At 30.5% G+C, this 21,506-nt stretch overlaps 1 protein-coding gene and 1 pseudogene across 4 annotated transcripts in view; one reads left to right on the top strand and one right to left on the bottom strand.

The window, feature by feature from the left end:
- The window catches only part of LOC145257625 (uncharacterized), a 65,902-nt gene that overhangs the window by 15,691 nt on the left and 28,705 nt on the right, over nucleotides 1–21,506 (top strand). Inside the window, exon 2 of one of the 4 annotated variants that reach the window (XM_080115675.1) lies at nucleotides 3,444–3,488. The exons of 2 other annotated variants lie outside the window; for them this stretch is intronic. The gene's annotated coding sequence lies outside the window, so the exon portion shown is untranslated. Of the gene's footprint in view, nucleotides 1–3,225; nucleotides 3,489–21,506 lie in introns of those variants that run through there. One more of the 4 variants, XM_080115676.1, reaches the window with a different exon arrangement.
- LOC145265354 (U2 spliceosomal RNA) lies at nucleotides 13,637–13,741 on the bottom strand (annotated as a pseudogene).

A 21,506-nucleotide genomic window follows, 5' to 3' on the forward strand; every position in this document is an offset into this window, starting at 1 on the left:
TATTACTAAAGGTCCGAATAACATCGTTACTGTCGGTTTCAATCCATAATAAAGAAGACTTATAATAGGCATCCTTTACCAGACTATTCAACGTTTGTTTGCCTGTCTTCCGGGAAAATATACATAAACAAGGACCGAAAAGAGTCCGGTGAAGGAGGTCTATTATATGCCCTTTTATTTGAAGTCAAAGATACCGATTTTCTGAAACGCATATATATTTGGCACTTCTGCGTAACAGTGCCATGAGACGAGTTATCGACCCCTGTTCTTTAAATGAAAAATGCCCTCTATCGGCCGTTTTGTGAACCTCAAATATAAACAAGTGTCTCCGACCATGCAAAAATTTATAATAATGAAAAAACACAAAAATATGGGGGAAAAGCGAAGCATTTGTTGTATAAAAAATATAATTTTAATGTTTAATATTATTTCTTATAAATGAGTGATTTATAAGTGAAGATAAAATGTTAAAAACATGAAACATTTCTAGGTTGTTTTTAGAAACTTTTGGGTTTCTTTTTTCCAGTATGATCGTAGAAAAGGTAGCAATATAATTTTTTTCCAATAAGATTGTAGAAAATGTAGCAACATATAATTTTTTTCCAATAAGATTTTAGAAAATGTAGCAACATATAATTTTTTTCCAATAAGATTTTAGAAAATGTAGCAACATATAATTTTTTTCCAATAAGATTTTAGAAAATGTAGCAACATATAATTTTTTTCCAGTAAGATTTTAGAAAATGTAGCAACATATAATTTTTTTCCAATAAGATTTTAGAAAATGTAGCAACATATAATTTTTTCCAATAAGATTTTAGAAAATGTAGCAACATATAATTTTTTTCCAATAAGATTTTAGAAAATGTAGCAACATATAATTTTTTCCAATAAGATTTTAGAAAATGTAGCAACATATAATTTTTTTCCAATAAGATTTTAGAAAATGTAGCAACATATAATTTTTTTCCAGTAAGATTTTAGAAAATGTAGCAACATATAATTTTTTTCCAGTAAGATTTTAGAAAATGTAGCAACATATAATTTTTTTCCAATAAGATTTTAGAAAATGTAGCAACATATAATTTTTTCCAATAAGATTTTAGAAAATGTAGCAACATATAATTTTTTTCCAATAAGATTTTAGAAAATGTAGCAACATATAATTTTTTCCAATAAGATTTTAGAAAATGTAGCAACATATAATTTTTTTCCAATAAGATTTTAGAAAATGTAGCAACATATAATTTTTTCCAATAAGATTTTAGAAAATGTAGCAACATATAATTTTTTTCCAATAAGATTTTAGAAAATGTAGCAACATATAATTTTTTTCCAGTAAGATTTTAGAAAATGTAGCAACATATAATTTTTTTCCAATAAGATTTTAGAAAATGTAGCAACATATAATTTTTTTCTAATAAGATTTTAGAAAATGTAGCAACATATAATTTTTTTCCAATAAGATTTTAGAAAATGTAGCAACATAATTTTTTTCCAATAAGATTTTAGAAAATGTAGCAACATATAATTTTTTTCCAATAAGATTTTAGAAAATGTAGCAACATATAATTTTTTCCAATAAGATTTTAGAAAATGTAGCAACATATAATTTTTTTCCAGTAAGATTTTAGAAAATGTAGCAACATATAATTTTTTTCCAGTAAGATTTTAGAAAATGTAGCAACATATATTTTTTTTCCAATAAGATTTTAGAAAATGTAGCAACATATAATTTTTTTCCAATAAGATTTTAGAAAATGTAGCAACATATAATTTTTTCCAATAAGATTTTAGAAAATGTAGCAACATATAATTTTTTCCAATAAGATTTTAGAAAATGTAGCAACATATAATTTTTTTCCAATAAGATTTTAGAAAATGTAGCAACATATAATTTTTTTCCAATAAGATTTTAGAAAATGTAGCAACATATAATTTTTTTCTTATAAGATTTTAGAAAATGTAGCAACATATAATTTTTTTCTAATAAGATTTTAGAAAATGTAGCAACATATATTTTTTTTCCAATAAGATTTTAGAAAATGTAGCAACATATAATTTTTTTCCAGTAAGATTTTAGAAAATGTAGCAACATATAATTTTTTTCCAATAAGATTTTAGAAAATGTAGCAACATATAATTTTTTTCTAATAAGATTTTAGAAAATGTAGCAACATATAATTTTTTTCCAATAAGATTTTAGAAAATGTAGCAACATATAATTTTTTTCTAATAAGATTTTAGAAAATGTAGCAACATATAATTTTTTCTAATAAGATTTTAGAAAATGTAGCAACATATATTTTTTTTCTAGTAAGATTTTAGAAAATGTAGCAACATATAATGTTTTTTCGAATAAGATTTTAGAAAATGTAGCAACATATAATTTTTTTTCGAATAAGATTTTAGAAAATGTAGCAACATATAATTTTTTTCGAATAAGATTGTAGAAAATGTAGCAACATATTTTTTTTTAATAAGATTTTAGAAAATGTAGCAACATATAATTTTTTTCCAGTAAGATTGTAGAAAAATATATCAAAATATAATTTTAGCAACATGAAACATTTATAGAGGTTTAAGAATATATATATATTTTTACACAAAGGTAGTTTTTTTTACAGTAAGATTGTTATAAACATATGTTGAAATATAATTTTTGGTTTGTCAATAAAACAAAATATGATATTAATAGAAGTTTTTATTTATCTTATAGAAATTTTTAATATATTTTTTTTCAATGAGTGATACGATTTATCGACCCCCATTTGTTGACTGACACACTCCCGTTCTTGAAACTAAAATATACACATTTGCCTCAAGGCACTCATGGAGAAGTGCCAAATATTTTTTCCAGCACAAGTGCAGTTTAGCCTAACCCGGTTAATTATGTTTGTTTTTATTATTTCAGAAGAGTTTAATTTGGAACAAAGAAAGATAATCACGTTATTTAAGTTTCGGTTAAATTTGTATATAGAAACTTTTTTAATCAAACCAAATACACACGCAAAATGCGACATTAATAGAACATTTACCGAATTTAATTAAAATTTGGATTATATATATATATATATATATATATATATATATATATATATATATATATATAAACAGTTTCTTTACTTCATTAAACTTTCGAAACAAATTAAGACATCTGAAAATGTTTTGTTTTTTTTTATTATTGAAAACTAGCACTTGAAATTATAGTTTTAATGTGAATAAAAACGGTAATGTGATGTTTTTAAGGAAGTCCCTCCCCCGCAAAAAATAAATGAAAACAGTCACTGTAAAAAATGTGATTTCTTTTTCTTTTTTAAGAACAATTGAGATATTTATTTATTTTTGAAAATGACTAGTTTCTTCAAGAAATTAAAATTCTAAAATGTAAAGTCCACATAAAATAATTACAATTTTGTCTGTTTCTGTAAATATCATTTCAGGTTCGCAAGTACATATCTCGGAGGAAGAAAAAAGTTTGTGCACATGTAAGGAATCAGTTTCTGTTGGTCAATACTTTAAAGTAGCAAAATCTTAAGTGATTAACTTAAATTACATTATTGTTTCCCCTTTTCCCGGATAGAACTCTTCTAAAATGAAAAATAATTTGCTTTGGTGCAACTTATGAATTCCTATTTAGCGAAATATATGTAACGACAGAAATTCGACGAATTGAATATTATAAAACGTTTGAACCGTTTTTCGTAAAATTTCCTAAAAGTATAGATGAAGGTTTAGGAGAGAAGCCAATAAACGAAGGAAAAAAAAGGGGATCAAAACTTAAAATATATCACAAATAAATGTTCCCAATGTCAAGATATGTTATTCTTCTACCTACCTGTATAAGTTTTGTGTGTTTTAACGCATTTTAAGGTTTTTATTCGGTTCGAAAAACAAGCAGTGTCGAGTCGGTAAGTTAAACCGACAATCATCATGGCGGACGAAAACACAGCGTTTTCGGAGCGTCAATAAAAGCTAAAAAAAAACTTTTTAAAAAACAAAAAAATTCCACCCAATAAGTGGCGCTGTGACATTGCTAAATACCCGTATAAATTTAGTCGGCGGATTTATCGAGGAATGTTATCTCAACTTGAGTTAAAATTAAGTTTCGTCCGTCTTTGTTTACATTGTTCGTCAGCTGATTAATTGTCCATCACAATGAATGCCATGGAATAGTCACTTCTAACTAATACTTTCCAGTTGTTTGAAATATCACGTTATTCTGAAAAGCAGCCAAGTTCGTTTGCATATTTTGAAAACTGGTAAACATTAATCAGAAGTGACTTATCCAGGGAATTTATCGTGAAACACAATTAATCGGCTACCGAAGAATGTAAACAAAGACGGACATAATTTGATTTTTGCCCTTTTAAGCAATACTCATGTTTTTTATTCGGTTCAAATATACTTGAAAATTAAGTAATCGTTTTTTACATTTGCACTTAACGTACTTAGCTTCTTTTTTTTTTTTTTTTTTTTTTTTTTTTAACGCGTTGCTTTTTCTTATTCAGCCAGTCAACTCCGATATCTAAAGTACTTACCTAGTACACTAACTGCTGACTCTTAAATATATTCAATACTGATACACGTGACTTAAGAATTTGACAAAATAGATTTAATCAAATGTATTATCCATATGGTGGGACATTTACTATATTTGTAAACACGTATATTAACCTAGCCGACGTAAATGGAAGACCGTTCCATTAAAGTCACGTAACCTGTTCATGTCACGGAATCAAGTACAATTGTGACGGTTAGGCAACAGACCGCTATTAGGAAGATTATTTTAACATTAATAATTAAGTACATGGTGCTTATGCACTTATTTTACTGCACTATTTTTTAATAGTATTTGTAAGTTTTACGATATCCCTTTTTTTTTAATTGTTAGGTGAAAGTACAGAATAGTTATAAAACCACTGTTAAGAATGGGTTTCTAAATAACGTTATTTCAGCACGGTTTAAATAAGTGCATAAATACACTAAAAAAATAATAAAACCTCACTACAGTATTTTCCCGGCAAAAATACTCGTTTAATTGCACGTGTTCAAATGTAAAATAATTTATCTTTCGTAAAAGGAAAGTCATTTTTAGATCAGTTTTATAAATCCCTCGGCAATTTCTTATTTGAATTGAACCAGAATATAACTATCCTTGTAATAGTCGTTTATCGCCTAACCGTAGCCATTGCACTTTGTTATGTGACGTCAGCAGAACAGGTGATTTTTTTTTTAATAAAACGGCCTTTTTTTTTACGTAGGCCAGGCCACGTCGACTAGGTTAATGTGCTCGATTTGCCTTTATTTTTAATAGTATGTCATAACTGATAATACAAAATTTCTGACATGATAAATATTGTAATCAATCTCCATAATTCAGCATCAGCAAATATCGGGTAGATATATTTCAGATTTTTTTTTAGTAGTATTTTCAGCACTTAATAAAAAAAAGTCTCAATTCGTTACAAACGAAACTTAGCAATGATATTGTTAAATGAACAAAAACAAACAAAAACCTAACATTTTATTTTCGGTTGTTTTCAAAAAACCATTAAATAAATGTTTTTTTTTTATTCTGCAATATAAAAATTTTCTTTGTTACTTCCACACATTTAAAAATTGAAAATTATTGGTGCAAGCTCAGAATTCAACAAAAAAGACACTACAGAAAATTCTTTGATGTATGTCTTTGTTGCAGAACGAAAATGGCATATTCCAAAAATCACGTAAACTGATCAAGTATTTTTTTTTTCTTTATCAAGAAAATCAAATTTTGCAATTTTTACCGGTTAATAGTAGATCATAACCATTACAAGGCAGATTTTGACCTCTTATTTCTGGAGAGATTAAATGGGGGATACCCAGTGATAAATTTTAAAGATGGTAGACCTAGACCCACCATACTCGCTTGATCATAAAATTTGATCAATTTACATGATTTTTGGAATATGACATCTTTGTTACACGACAGGAGCTTACATCATATTTTTCTGTATTTTTACTTTATTTATTTTATTTTTTTTTATTAGGTTGAACTCTGGACTTGCTCTAAATTATTTACTGTTTTGATTAAGCATCATTTATGAAAACAGATTTCATAGAACTCATTATAAACGATAAGTAAATATACCCAACTGACGAATTAATGATTTTTAACCCAATTATTATGTAGTCTGCCGTAAAAAAAAAAAAGAAAAATGGAATTTTTTTTTTATTTTATTGTTTTATGCGTTTGTGGTGATTCAGCAATTTCATTGTTACTTTTGCTTATCATGAATTGATAAATTATTTCTTGTGCTAAATAGATACAAGTATTAAAAAATAATTATAAAACGCATATACGCAATAGTACCATTTGGTGTTGAATTTTTGAGAATGATTACAAAATATGTCATGAATTTTGTATTCTATTAAATTATAAGATATGAGCGCTGAAGTCCTAAAATTATGAGTTGAATTTCATTTGCAGTTGTTCACTTGCATCAAAGATTTCGAATGCTTCGTTTTCTATATTTATTATTGAATCTGTGTCCCTCTAGGGATGCAACTAAAGTTATAAGTGTTGAACATGACATATACAGTATGTATGTAGATGACATATATATATATATATATATATATATATATATATATATATATATATATATATATATATATATATATGCCATTTACAGACAGTTTCGTTGTATCACAAATCTTTTGTAAAAATGTTGGAAATTTTGACAAAAGAAAAACAAGCATTTCAGTTATCACCTTTAAGGCAAGCAAACATATTCCCCTCCTCCTCCACCGAAACAAAAAACGCCATGATGACTCAAAACTACATCAAATGACTCAAAACTACATCAAATGATGAGACCCCAATTTGTTAGGGCATCTGGACTCCCCCCCCCTTAGTTCCCATTACTCGCAGTACCCGTCAATGTCCCAACTATGGCTTAAATAGAATTTGTCCCGGGCACGATTCTAAACTATGTTGGACACTCTTGAGCAAGGTATTCACTGCGACTCCACCACAAAATTCGTACATCTTGGTCCTTTCCGTCTACCCCTATTCCCCAATTCTATCAACTACTCAAAATCTTACCCTCTTATTCAACCGTCCTTGGTATGCCCCAAAACTCCTTTCAGTGATGCGGGCCTCAGTTAGAAGAATGTAGTCACCATTTAATTACCGCTGCTCTCAGGTCCATTCTGACCAATCGTAATAGTACCTGTTTGGGCCCATAGATGGTTCGAATAGAAACAATACTTCTTTATATACTATGAGTTTACAATCAAAACGTATGCTTAATAATAGTTATGTGCAATAAAAAAAAAAAAAAATGGTCGATTCCCAAAATGTAAAAATATTTTGACCCTTCAGTTTACTTAGAATTTCACACCAATTCAGGAAATCAACCAATTTTAATGAAATTTTTGGGGAGGTGGGGGGGGGTAATAGTTCACGATCACAGAATATAATTGACCCATTAACTTCTTTAAAAATCTTTGTGTAAACAAAAAACTTTACTAAAGTTATATTTTCAAGTACTAAAAAAACGAATGAATTTATTTTTGCTATTTTAATGAAAATAAAACCTCGTAGGTGTTAACAATTAATATACATTTCTTATGTTGCAAAAAGCCCCGAAAGTTAGTGTTATCGAAATTATTATAACTCTAAGAAAAAATAATTTCTCGAACTAACGATATTATCGTTATAAAAAGATTCCATAGAACTCTTTACAAATCGCTTCTACACGTCATAATGTTTGTTCAATATTTTCACCCAAAAATAATATTGCAAAAAATATTGCCTGTGATAACAATTTCTGTGAAAATGTAAAAAACAATATTTTTTTTAGATTTCTCTTGCGCGAGTGAACACAGATGTAAGGATTTTTTTATATATATATAATATTGTATAACAAAAATGAAAAGACTTGAAATCCTGGGCCACTACAAAAAAAAATTATTAAATGGAATAATTTTTACTAACGATTAATTTTGAGAAGTATGGAAGGACAGAACAGCAATAAATACAGTAGACTTGCATCCTACTCACTGTCATCCAAATTTTATTTTCGACAAATGAATAAAATTGCCGCAGTAGGCAGTTTCGTGGTGAAAAAGTTTTTTCAACAAAGTTTTACGAAAGTTTTTAAATAAAAAAATAAAAAAAGTGTTAAACAAATTTCAATACTTTCCAAATTTATGGTTCATGGACAGTTTAATATGAATTTTTTTAGTTGACAATAAAATATATTGATTAAATAAGCATTTTATTTTTAGGAACACTTAAATTAATTTTTTATAAACTTAACATTTTTTTTTTAATTATAGTATAATTTTTTTTCAATTTCTACAAAGTATTATAAAAACATCTGTTTTCTTATATAAAGAATAAAACTTAATATTTGCATTTTTGTATAAAATAAATAACTTTATCTTTACGTTATTTATTTATTTTTTTACTAAATTCACATTTTTTGGATAATGATGAAATTTTTAGTACAAAATAGTATTTTTTTTTTTTTTTTAATTCAGTCCTTTGAGATATTTATTCAATATTTATTTTTTGAAATAATTCCAGAAAACTAATATTTTTCGAGTATTTTTACAATCATTTTAAATGTTTTTTTACATGTAAATTACACTTTTTTTTTCTTTTTTTTTTTTAGAGATTAACTTCTTTAAAAAAAATTTTTAATTCCCTTTTCATCCCAAATAAGACACAATACCACTTTGATGTAGGGGGCTACTATCAGAGCCATAAGTTGCAGGGATACTATGTAGGGACTTGAGCAGCAAGATGGCTGTTCACATTGCACTTGAACTTCTGGATGTCAGTACTGTTGGGAAAGCAGGAACTTGGGAGTTCCAAAGTCTATTAGTTCTAGGGAAACCCGTCTAGCTGAATCCACTGTCAAAAACTTTCCCCACTCTTTATCTATGCCTAAATCAAAACGTAGATTCCATGAACAGGGCTTCTTTCTTAGAACTGCATGCCTGTGGAACTCCTGCTTCCCACCCGACTACAGCCTGGATGTCTTCAAGTCCAACGTAAACAAATTCCTGACGAACCGCTCCCTTAAGTAGACACTTTATTAAATCTCCACACTAACGTACTGTACTTACAATCACCCTTATCCCTGAGTGTCTTCCGGGCCTTGATAAGTGGTGAACACTTTGTTTAAAAAAAAAAAAAGAAACTATTAGAGTAGAAGGCTTTCTTACATCCAGGGATATCTAGTGCATAAGGGTGGGATTTTGCTGCTTGCTGGGTTTGTCGGGGGGGGGGGTTACAAGAGCTTGTAGTTTGTCGAAGCATCCACCATTGAAATACTTGTAGAACAGGCAGAGGGATGCAACATTTCGTCGATGGGACAGAGGCTTAGATGACAGTTCAGGACCTATCAGGTTGGCGACTCTCTGGGCCCTGTCGAGGAGCGACAGACTAGTAGCAGATGCACCAGCCCAAATCTGACAACAATACTTCATACATGGGCGAATGGTGGCCTTGTCGAGGTACAGAATACTTTCAGGCGTAAGTAACTTTCTAGCACGATAGAGAGTCAGCCCTGGCAATGCTCTCAATATATCTGTTCCAATTCACGTTCCCCGTGAACGTTAAGCCGAGGAGTTTGAAAGAAGTACTTTCGGGATTTCGTCTTTTAAACAAAGAACTTTTGGCTTTTGTCTTTCAAAGGAAATCGGAAATGTATTTATTTTTTTTTTTTAAATTATGAGCAGCTTTTTATAACTAAACCCCTCCCATAGAGGACTACTATTTTTTACCTTCCTAACATGGAAGAAAAAAAAATGTAATCGATATAAAACGCTGAAGAATCAATTTTCTATGGAGCTTGCCTAGTTTTAACATACGGGCATTTGGTACGATTTTTTACAGTTTAGAAACATTTACAAATCGTTTTCACACGTCAAAAAAAAAAACAAAAAAAAAAAACTAGCCAGCTCCGGTAGAGAATTTCAGATTAATGCATTTTACAGAAATTCTGTGTTTTTATGACAGATTCTCACGTTTTAACTATTCAGTATTTGACAAGATATCTTCTATGTGCTTCCTACTTCTTGAATTAGTAGTTATTTATACTTGAAAATATATATATATACTATTTAAAACAATATATATAATATATATTTAATTTTTTTTTTTTTAACTTTTATATTTTTAGATTCTAAAATGTAGATATAAAATAAATAACTTTATCTTTATGTAAACAAAGTCGGTCAAAGTAACATTCCTACCACAGTTTAAGGTCGGTTCCATGAACGAAATAAATGACTTTAGATAGGGTTTTTTGTTTATAGTCTGATCGATTAATTCTATGTATTCGATTTTCTCTATAATTTCCGTATTGACATAACATTATAAAATTCCAACGAAAATATATTTCGTTGGGGGGGGGGACAAAATAAACCTGATGAAATTTTACAGAAATATATATATATATATATATATATATATATATATATATATATATATATATATATATCCCCTATCAATTTTCCTTCGGTTGAGTATTTAAGATTATATTTGTTTCTTTTTTTTTTAGAAACCTATTTTCCAAACTAAAATCTTGAAAAAAACTTTCTTCGTACCCGTCACGGGACGAAGATGTCAGATTTGAAAACCTCACGTAAATTAAACATTTTTTTGTAACTAAGACTATTAAACTATGTAACTAAGCGAGATGTTGCTTTTTGACATATTTAATAATTAAGGGGGAGACAATTGAATTCGAACTATTAAGATCGAAATCAGTTTGGTTATTAAAATCGCTAAATATCGTAAAAAATGATTTTCTATGTAAAAAATAACTATTTGATCAATTTATGTAATTTTTTTTTTAATTAGATGTACGTAGTCGTCACGATATTATAATGATTTTTCTGCGATTTATTTTTTTAATGGTTAACTTCTAAATACGCATTATTTATATATAAATCTGAGCAATCATGGACACCTAGCGAGATATAAGTGTACCATTTGCGATTACTTGCCCTTATATTTAACAAAATGGTGTCATCTGTTCACAATCTAAGGAAAAATGTCATTTCTTAAAATAATACTTTCTTTTTTAAAAACTGGAGCGTTTTTCGTAAATTTTTAATTCGTTTTTTTTTTTTTTTTTTTTTTTTTTGCCATAAAAATATTTCCTAAGATTAGAATTGCATCTAGCGCATTTTCCAAGTAGTGTCATGTCAAGAAATGGGTAAATTTCATTTTAAATCAAATTATATTTAAATTCGAAACTACGTTGAAATTAACACTATAAAAGGCGCTTTAAATGAAATTCATTTGATACAAAAATGTATACCTACCTCTCCCAATTGTTCGGAAATTGATGGAAACTCGATAGTTTATTATGGAAGAAGGGGTGGGGGGGGGTTAGTTCTCTTCCACTGCAATAACTATGACGCTAGCGTCGGAAAGTGGGATTGAGAAGTCCGCGCCCTCGAGGAGGTGCACTTTGATCCGTAAAAAGTGCCTGGGCGACGCCATTGGCGTAACCTGGTAAGGGCACCTAAGGCGATTGCAATAAACTAACCCTTACTTAAAGAGAGAAGGCAAACGGGTGGACCTCCTAGAACTGCAAAGAACAAGCATTGCGCAGCCAACAGGGTCTAATTCCTGTTGATTTTGAGGACCCCCCCCCCCCCCGATGATAAAAATCCTTAGAAACAAATAAATCTAGCTACTCATCCTATTTATCCCCTACCCCCATAAGGGCGAGTGAGACTCAAGGTCAAGCTTCAATTTAAGATAATTTATAACCACCACAGGATGCTCAAGAACCCGTACAGAACCACCTTACTCGGCATTTTCGCCCCCCTCCCCTTTGGCTCAGGGGACATTACGATACCCCCCCCTCTCCTAACTACCGATGAAAGGTTTAATGCTTGGGAGAATGGCTTCATAGCTCAGAGAGAAAAAAAAACAAAAAACTCGTAAGCTGGTTATTGACAGAATAGCCCCCCCCCTCTTATTTTATTTATTTTATTTTATTTTTTTTTTCTAGAATATTTTTGAATCAGTTTATGCTTTTGAGTGTGTGAGAAAATAGCTGATTGCCCCTCCCACATGGCATTTATGTCTCTATTGGTCATGAAAAACAGGGGAGTAGGGATGAATCCTTAATGTGATGAGGTATCCCTCACCTCCCATTAGGGGGCAAGGTGTCTTGAGTTTTTTTTTTTCTCGTTTTTCCCCCTCCACTCGGCTCCTCCCACAAAACACCCACCCTCTAACGTTGTGCTGAAAGAGGGCGGACGTCGGAATCAATAGTCGCCTATGCTTTATGGCATCCCCAGCTATTTTTTTTGTCCTCTTTTCAGTATATTTCGTTTTTTCTTTTTTTTTTTTTTTTTATTACTTTGCATGTAAACGGTACCTCGTTCTGTATGTAGGGGGTGTATTCTCCATTATGTATATTACATAATCTATAAATTTTGTATTTGAATTACTGTCAGTCGCCAATAAATGATTTTTTTTTTTTTTTTTTTTTTTATCTATATATTGATACCGTAGTACCTTGTACATACGTGTGTTATGATTTCAAGCTCAATTCGATTGGGAGATCCTATTTATTAAAAAGGATAGAAAGGTGATAACATACCTCGAACATTAAATTACTTTCATAGAATTTTATCAACTTCTATCCTCATTTTTAATAAATAGGATCTCCCGATCGCCGAAGATGCAATGCCATAAATTAATAAAAATAATAATTTAATGATGTCGCTTTTGGGCCGTACGTGAAACTGAAATATACCCTCTCGGTCGTCTGGCTAGGATTCAAAGGTAGTATCTAAACTGTCTAAAGATAGTATAATGATATCGCTGGGTTTCCTTTGGCGCCGGGCGTCCATACAATGGCAATATGTCACAGACAAAGAATACTGGGGATAAACCGTAATAATCAGATATATTCTGGCACTACATTAACGAGATTACTTAGATGCTTTTACAGGTTTAACAAAAGGGCTACAATAATATCCTGGGATCTTCATTCACGCTGAACTTCCACAGAATGGCCAACAGCAATATATTACATATGAAAGATGCCGCCCTGGAATTTCCACAGGTCCCACTGCTTTAATTTACCTGATCGTTTACAGGTTTCAGTCACCTCCCCCCCCCCCACATTTTAACTGATTTAGTCACATTTGCTCTGCATATCTATGTATTATCTCTTTTCATTCTGCCATTTAGGTATGGCCAAAATTTTCAGTGTCTAACCCTCCTTACAAAATATAAAGTTAACAAGGCCGATAGCCATTAGTCGCGTGCTCTCGTGTAATGAATGAATGCGTGAATGTAGGATTGACATGAAATTCTTAAAGATAAACTAAAATGACTGAAAAATGGGCTGAAATGACTTAAATAAAAAGTAAATGACTTAGAATGACTTTAATGAACTTAAGGATAAACTGAATGACCTTAAGAATGACTTGAATGCTTAAAAAATAACTGGTATCCTTCAAAAAAACAACTTGAATGATCGGGAGAATGACTTGAATGGCTTTGAGACTGACTGGTTGTAAAGTGGGTGATCATTTTACATTAAATTAATACAGAAAAGTGATCCCCCACTTTATATCACAAAGTTACAAACATAAGTACAGCATGTAGTAAGAACAGATACTACACTTTAAGATATTAAATTCTTTATTCATGTTAAAAAAAGAAGATACTACACTTTGATCTTGGCCAAAAGGCCAAGAAAAGGGTATTTATTTGCTCCCCCATCGAGCAAATTTGGCACAAGGCCGATTTTTAATGTGAGGAGTGAAGGGGAAATGGGGACCAACTCCCCGAGGAGTAGAGGAGCTGGATAGTGACAATTGGTATGAAGGGTTGCCCCTACATTGACCAAAGTCTTATATTTGGGATTACCCCCTCATACGGTCTTTGCTTGTAGTATCTGCCGGAACAGATACTACACTTTGATCTTGATATATAATTTATTTTGTGAAAATGAAAATTACAATCAAGATAATTCAATGTAAAATCAAAATAAATTAAAAGTAAAATTCCAATTTACAAAACAAATTTAGGCACAAGGCCCTATAAGATCTGGGAAGGAGGTGTTGTAGGATCTTTGTTACTAAAGTGAAAATGGAGTCTTTGGCGACTCTTGACTGGCAACATTTACCACAATACCTCATTCACTCTGTGGACTCTAAACTAACTACTGAAAACCCCAGCGTTTTTGCAAGAAAGGATATATTTACAATTACTTTGTGTGTGTGCACAAATTTTTTTTTTTATTATTATTAAAATGTGTGTGTGCGTGTGAAAAAAGTTCAATTCATTGGAAAATAAAAGGCTCTTGAATTTGGAAGAGAAACACTTTGTGTTGGGAAGTGGGGAATTGGCCAAGAAAAGCTTAAAAAGCTAAGAACAGCATCTATTAACAACAGACCTTTGATCTTAACCAAAAAGGCCAAGCACAAGAGTGTTACGGACAGACGGACCGACTTATAGTCGCTTGCACACGACTAAAAATAGCTCCACTTATTTGGCTTAAAAGAATGATTATTTTATTTTAAATTTCGTGAATATGTAATTGTAAAAAATAAATAAGAATAAAAAAAAAAAAACTTGAAAACGTGCTAGGTGTTTGTATTATATGCAAGATATAAAAAAAATCAAATATTTAGTTTTAAAAAAAAGGTTTATCCAACATTCGGCTTAGGGTCTAATTGTATCATCTGTTCGGTCTCAGGGCAGGCATATTCTCCAGGATTTTGGGCAAATTATGTCGTCTAACCATTTCCTGACGACTATTCTCGTCTTGGTTTAGATTCTCCGACCTTAGGGTGCAACCTTGCTGCTCTTGGAGACCGAGTCCAAGTATGGCACTCCTCATAAAGATTCACAAATTCGTCTAGAAAGTTCCAACATTTGAAAACATGTGCTCGGAGATAATCGGGATGATTACAGGATTGTAAATTGTAAAATTACTGACCAGAGAAAATCTTCCTATAATAGTTTTTGTATTTGTCCAAAATTCCCTATACAGGGCTCTACATTGTGAGTGAAACAGTCGCATTTGCAAGTGATTTTTTTTCTCCAAGTGGCGACTAGAAATAATGAAACTTATCTTTTGGCGATTGTATTTCTTTCACTGACAATCTTCCAAAGTTCACTGAGTGAAAAATATACTTTCACCTTTCACAAAGCTAAATTATTTAAACAAAAGTTTAATAAAACAATATACTCTTTTTTTTAATGAAGGCTGTTTAAAAAAAAATATCTGAAGAAATTAGAATGTTTATATCTTCAAGTATCAACATAAAATTTGTTGTATATTTAGAATTAGCATTTCAGCCCGGCGTTGCCCGGGTGTTTGGAGGTGTATGTTGAGCAAAAAAATTAAAAAAAGCTGCCAATTTTTTTAACTTGGACTCCTATTATTACCCCTTAACATTTATTGTTTTGGACTTAAGTCAAGTTATTAAGTTAGATCCATGTCCAAGGAACCTATATGTAAAATTTCAAGTGTTTAGACTGAAAATTGTCGGAGGAGTTTCATAGACTTCTCAAAGGTCAAATCTTTGAACTTTGACCTTTAACAGCCAAGTTTCTCACCGAAAACTGATCACAAAGATTTTCCAAAATCTCAGTACCCTGTATATCAAATTTCGACTCTGTAGACTTAAAATTGACAGTTATTGCTTAGGGAAATGTACAAACACACACACAGACACGTTCACTTATATATATATATATATATATATATATATATATATATATATATATATATATATATATTCACACACAAAAGTCTTTGATGTACATACTCGTCACAGAACGAAGATGTCATATTCTAAAAGTCATGTAGGTTTTTCTAGTAACTTTTCTATTTGGCTAGTAAACGAAAATATTTAGTTGTCAAAGGTCAGCTAAAGATAAATTTGTCCGTAGAGCATTGCTATATAAAAAAAATCAAGAGTAAAAAAAAAAAAAAAAAAAAGAAGCTCTGTATGATGTACAATGCTGTGATGAAACTGTAATATCATATTCCAAAAAATCACGTAAATTGATCCAGTAGTTTAAGAAAATCAAATTTGTAAAGTTTTATTTCCTCCCTTTTGGCCTAGGTACAATAATGCTCGACATTTGTTTAACTTTTAAGCCAGAAATTATTTTCTATTCGGTAGTTTGAAGGCTTCAATATCAGTTTCACAAGTAAATTATTTTAATTTGCATTATTTTACTCTGCGTTCTGTTAATAAAATCATGCGTTTGTTTTCATCTATACGTATTGAAATATTGAACATTTATTATTAATCGAGTATTTATTGAAATCGAACACAAGGGAAATTAAAATGAAATTTCATATCAAAAAGATGTTTTAATATTAGATTTCTCGTTATATATTTTATGAAAACTGCAATTGAAAAATAAATTAATCCCAAAGTGAATAATTATTTAAAATTTCATGAAAATCTGATCATTAGTTAATTTTTGCGATATGTATTAAATACCTTAAAAGTTGCCATTACATTTTAAGGCTTCGATAATGTAAAGACTTAGTTTCGCATTTTTATTATTTTCGTACGCTGAATATCTTATTGCTAGCTTATTTTAGGCATCTTTTTTTTTTAAGTTACAATTATATTGTTTTGGCCTTCGGGACAAGATCAAAGTGTAGTATCTGTTCTTCAGATGCTGCACTTCAATTTCTTGTTCTCTTTCAGTGGAGGAGAAATCCTTCACGACTGAGACAATTTTTATTTTTGTGCCTTTTCTCCACGTTAAAAAACGACCCTGGTGTCTAACTCTGTCCCGTGGGGAGGCATAGTAAATAGGTACAATTATATTGTTATAGTGGAGGAAGGTTTACTGTGAAAGTCCCTACAAAAAGTAATGAACATGTTTTCAAATATTTTTTATTCAATCGTTGCGCACAACAAATGTCTCCAGTGATGGATGCAATGACGAGTAAACATTGCTAGTCTATTAAAAAAAAAAAAAAAAAAAATTTTTTTAATAATTCGAAAGTAATTTTGAAATTCTGAAACTGTATTGTTTTCGCTTGAATTATACGTTTAAGACAAATATCAAGGGTATTGCACCAAATCTAGTATTGAGTTAATTGCGAGAAAAAAAATCAGTATAGACATTAAAAAATGAGTTCTCCTCGCCCTTTGAATTTGAAAACGATCTTAAGACACAGTAGGGTTTAAAAGGGGGGTAATTTTCCGTTTCGATTTAAATAAGATGGCCGCAATTTTTCACTTGCTAACACAATTAAAGTTGTTAATATAATTCAATAATATTCAGGTACTTTCGACTGCATAATTTGGAAGCTACCATTGTAATTTATTAGAATTGACAAAAAAAAATCAGAAACCATTGCTTTTTTTTTTTTTTTTTAATCTGAAAACTCCATTTATCGACTACAAAACTTCGTCCTAATAGTATAGAAGCGCCAGAAATTTAAATCCTTGTGAATTTTTTTCAAATAATCCTTTGAAAAAGAAATATGTAAAATAAAGTAGTGCTTATGCACTTATGTTACCGTGCTATTTTTTAAATAGTATTTTCAAGTTAAATACAAGTTTTACAATATCTTTTTTGTTTATTAAATTGTTAGGTGAAAGTACAGAATAGTTACTATACACCTGCCAGTTCGGGTAACCTAAGTCCACGCAACTGGAAATAAAATTATTTTATTTTTATAATTACAAATTTAAATCATTGTGAATTTATTCAAACGGTCCTTTATCTCTCTAAGTCACCCCCCCCTCCAAAAATATATATAATCAAATTCAAGTTTTACGATATCTCCTTTGTTTATAAAATTTTTAGATGAAAGTACATAATAGTTACAAAACACCGGCCAACATAAGTCCATAAGTACCAAAAAAGTGATTTTTTAATATCGAATTCAGCTAAATATATAACAAGCGCCACTTGAATGAATGGTTGATTTTATTGTCGCTACACCGTAATCACGTGATTAAAATTTTAGCAGACGAAAAATTGGGAAACAAAAGGGTCAGGAGAACCAAAAAATGATTCATGTTAAATATTGTTACATGGGGAGTCATTTCGAGTTAATATTTTTATTGTAAGTATCTAAACAATAGAAATAGGCGATGTAAATATGTAAACATTGATTAAATACTAACATGGCCGATATGAAGTGCCTACAAGACGGTCATGTTAGTATTTAAATTGTTTACATTTTAAAATCGCATATTTCTAATATTTAGATGCTTAAAATAAAATAAATATTACCTCGAAATGACTCTTGTAATAATTAACACAAGAAAACATTTTAATGTTTATGCTCTTATGTTACCGTGCTGAAATAATGTTATTTTGAAAGCTGTTCTTAACATGGGGAGGGTGTTTTGTAACTATTTTGTACTCCCACCCAAAAATTTAATGAAAGATATCGTCGTGAATTATATTTTAAAATACTATTTTTCAAAAATAGCCTAGAGTTGATGTCGGAAATTTTAGAATTCTTGGGAATCAAACAATATGCCTTCTAATTCTGCCACTCTGGTACAAATGTCAAGTTTTTCATATTTCGTTTTTCGTAAAATGTTTTCTTATTTTATTTTATTTTTTTTTTTGTACAAAATATCAAGTTTTTCGTTACTTTTAAACTTTCTTTCCTTCTTTTGACCGGGATTTTCCTGCGAAAATATCTTAATCCTATTTTCCAAATTATCGAGGTGGATGACTTTAATCCGATAAACATGCTTGTTTATCTAAATTACACAATTTTTTAAAAGGTCAATTTTCTTTTTACTACTGGCTCAACTTCCTTCAAAATTGTGTGAAATAAAAAATTATATTTTCTTGTCAAAAACATTTGCCACTTCGTAAATGAATAAATAGGGTACAATTTTCTTTTTTTTTTTTTTTTTTGTATTCGTCAGATATTACGCCAACACCATCGAAATACTTTAAAAGTTTATTTTATCTTTTTATAAAATATCTTGGACTTTGGAGTTAGGTTCAGTTTATTGAATAAATTACTGAACTGAGGCGGCACTCACCCTAGATGGGTTTAACAGGCTTCCTCCAATGGAAGAAGTTTTATGGGAGTATGAAATTTCCAAGTGGACCCCAATCACATGTATATCCCTGTCAGGGGGAGGGGGATGACGACGTTAGGGTTTTGCAGTTCTTACAGGGAGGTGTTGATGTCCTCTTACATACAACGCCTAGTATTCTAAAATGGTCACCCACCTGGTACTGACCAGGCTCAGCGTTGTTTAACTTTGGATTGGATAAATTAGATGTAAAATGGTTAACCGGTTCTACACTACATAGCTTAAGGCCGAATGAGTAACGATTTTTTATTTTTAAATTTTAATTTTTGAAGTGATCATTGGGATAATACAAAAGAATGTCCACTCGTTTGTTGTAAAGTATGTGTTCAACAACGTGGTGTATTACATGGAACTAAATGAACTCAGTAATGTTTAACGGTCCTGGTTAGAGAATAATGCAAGAAAAATATTTATAGACATTAAAAATCGTTTTGTTGGGTTTTTCTTTGTATTTATTCATTTATATTATTGATAAGTATTAAATAAGAAATGATTTCAAGTGAAAATTAGTTTCAATTTTCGATAAACACGACATCAGGTCAAATTCTGTGACCATTTTCCATGTGATGTAACTTAAACGCATAATGTTGACACATTACAAGCGAGATTTTCCTCAATTCTACACGCATAATACTAATTTAATTTTAAATGATTCATTTATAATACAAATCTCACCTGTTTGTTTAAATGCATGTATGTATGTTTGTATGTCTGCCTAAAATTTTTGACAGAAACGGTGGATTTTCATGATTGATATCATTTTGAAACGCAACATCTCGGACGACAAATATCAAAGAATTGGCCCAAAAAATTAATTTCTTCACCCTCTACTGGGCAGTTTTTTATAAGGTGGGGTCGATTTTTTGCGAGCAATCATATTGGGCAAATTGACTTTGCCTAATTTTAACAAGTGGAGAGGCAATCTGGGAGGTATGAAAATAGTTATGAACAAATCCATTAGTATTCCCCAGTAGAAATGCCACAGGAGTGATCAGTAATGAATTAACAATATTCTCAAAGGTTAAAGTCATGGCGAAAGTGTGACCCCCCCCCCACACACACACACCAGCACCGAACTGTACTATACTTCATTAACACACAACTTTTATGGTTGATATCATTTTAATGTGCAAATGAAAGAAAATCTGACGTCTTAGCCGATATTGTGTCTTAAGGAGTCCTGAGAAGAAATCTAAATTCAGGAAATATTGTTTAATTTGATATAAAAATTAGTGCAAATCTGTAATATTTTCAAATGACATGTTGTGCCCATATTATGGCCTTTAAGAACCATGAACCTGGTGAATATCTATTTAGTGTCTAATACCTCTTGTTGATATTTCACCCAACATCATATGCGTAGCAGTATTCCAGGGGAACACTCCGGAGTTTGACAACTTTCCTGGTGTTACCATTCTGACCATCTGACCCCACCCCCACAATTTACCTGATTGTCATTATATGTGCAGCACAGTTGAGAAAAACGGTGTACTGCCTTCAACAGCAAGGATCAAATTGGTGTTCGACCATCTGTTGAAAGACATTGAAGGATGAATGCTCCAGGTTAATCTTCCTATAATCTGAAAAAAAAAAAAAAAAAAAAAAAAAAAAACCTCTTAAACATTGGTTCCCATGGTGGCACACTTTTAAACTCCTTAAATTTTCCCAGCACACCTATCACGAAAAAAATGAATATTTATCAATGCGTATTCTTATTCAAAATATAGTGGGACAGATTGCTGAAACAAGCTTTCACTTGGTGATAAAAGCACCAAAATTAATATTTGTCAGCAGCCATCTTGAAAACTGGCAACCATCTTGAATTTTCTGATGGCTAACGTTCTTTTCTTAGAATGGATGTTCTGACCGTCATTTGTGGCAATTTTGGTGCTTGTATCACTAAATGGAAGATTCTTATGGAATATTGAGATAACCTGCCCCATTAATATCTAACAATTTAAAACAAACGATTTATTATACATTTTTTAATTAAATAATCAATATCATGTAAGTTATAATATACGAGTTAGTAGTTATTAATACAAATAACTCTGGTTATACTGATATAAAAGCCGTTATCCACCTATAATAATTTGTAACTTCCACTTATAACCTCTTTACGTCACACTAGTAATCTTTCGTGGCACATCAAGGTGTTGTGGCACGGTGTTTAGAAACCATTGCTGTAAAAAATAAATTTCAAGAATATTATTAGCCATGATTTTCTTTCCTGTCCAAATAGTGTTAAATTTGTCCTGAAGACAGTGTGTGTGTATTTTTATACCTACAGACACTAGTGTGATGTTTACGCAATCATCAGTGTAGGAAGTTATAACTGCCGGTTGGGATATATATATATATATATATATATATATATATATATATATATATAACTAGCCTGGGTGCCCGGCGTT

This window comes from Euprymna scolopes, chromosome 3 (genome assembly GCF_053919585.1).
Source record: "Euprymna scolopes isolate OS-2025 chromosome 3, ASM5391958v1, whole genome shotgun sequence".
NCBI classification, from domain to species: Eukaryota; Metazoa; Mollusca; class Cephalopoda; order Sepiida; family Sepiolidae; genus Euprymna; species Euprymna scolopes.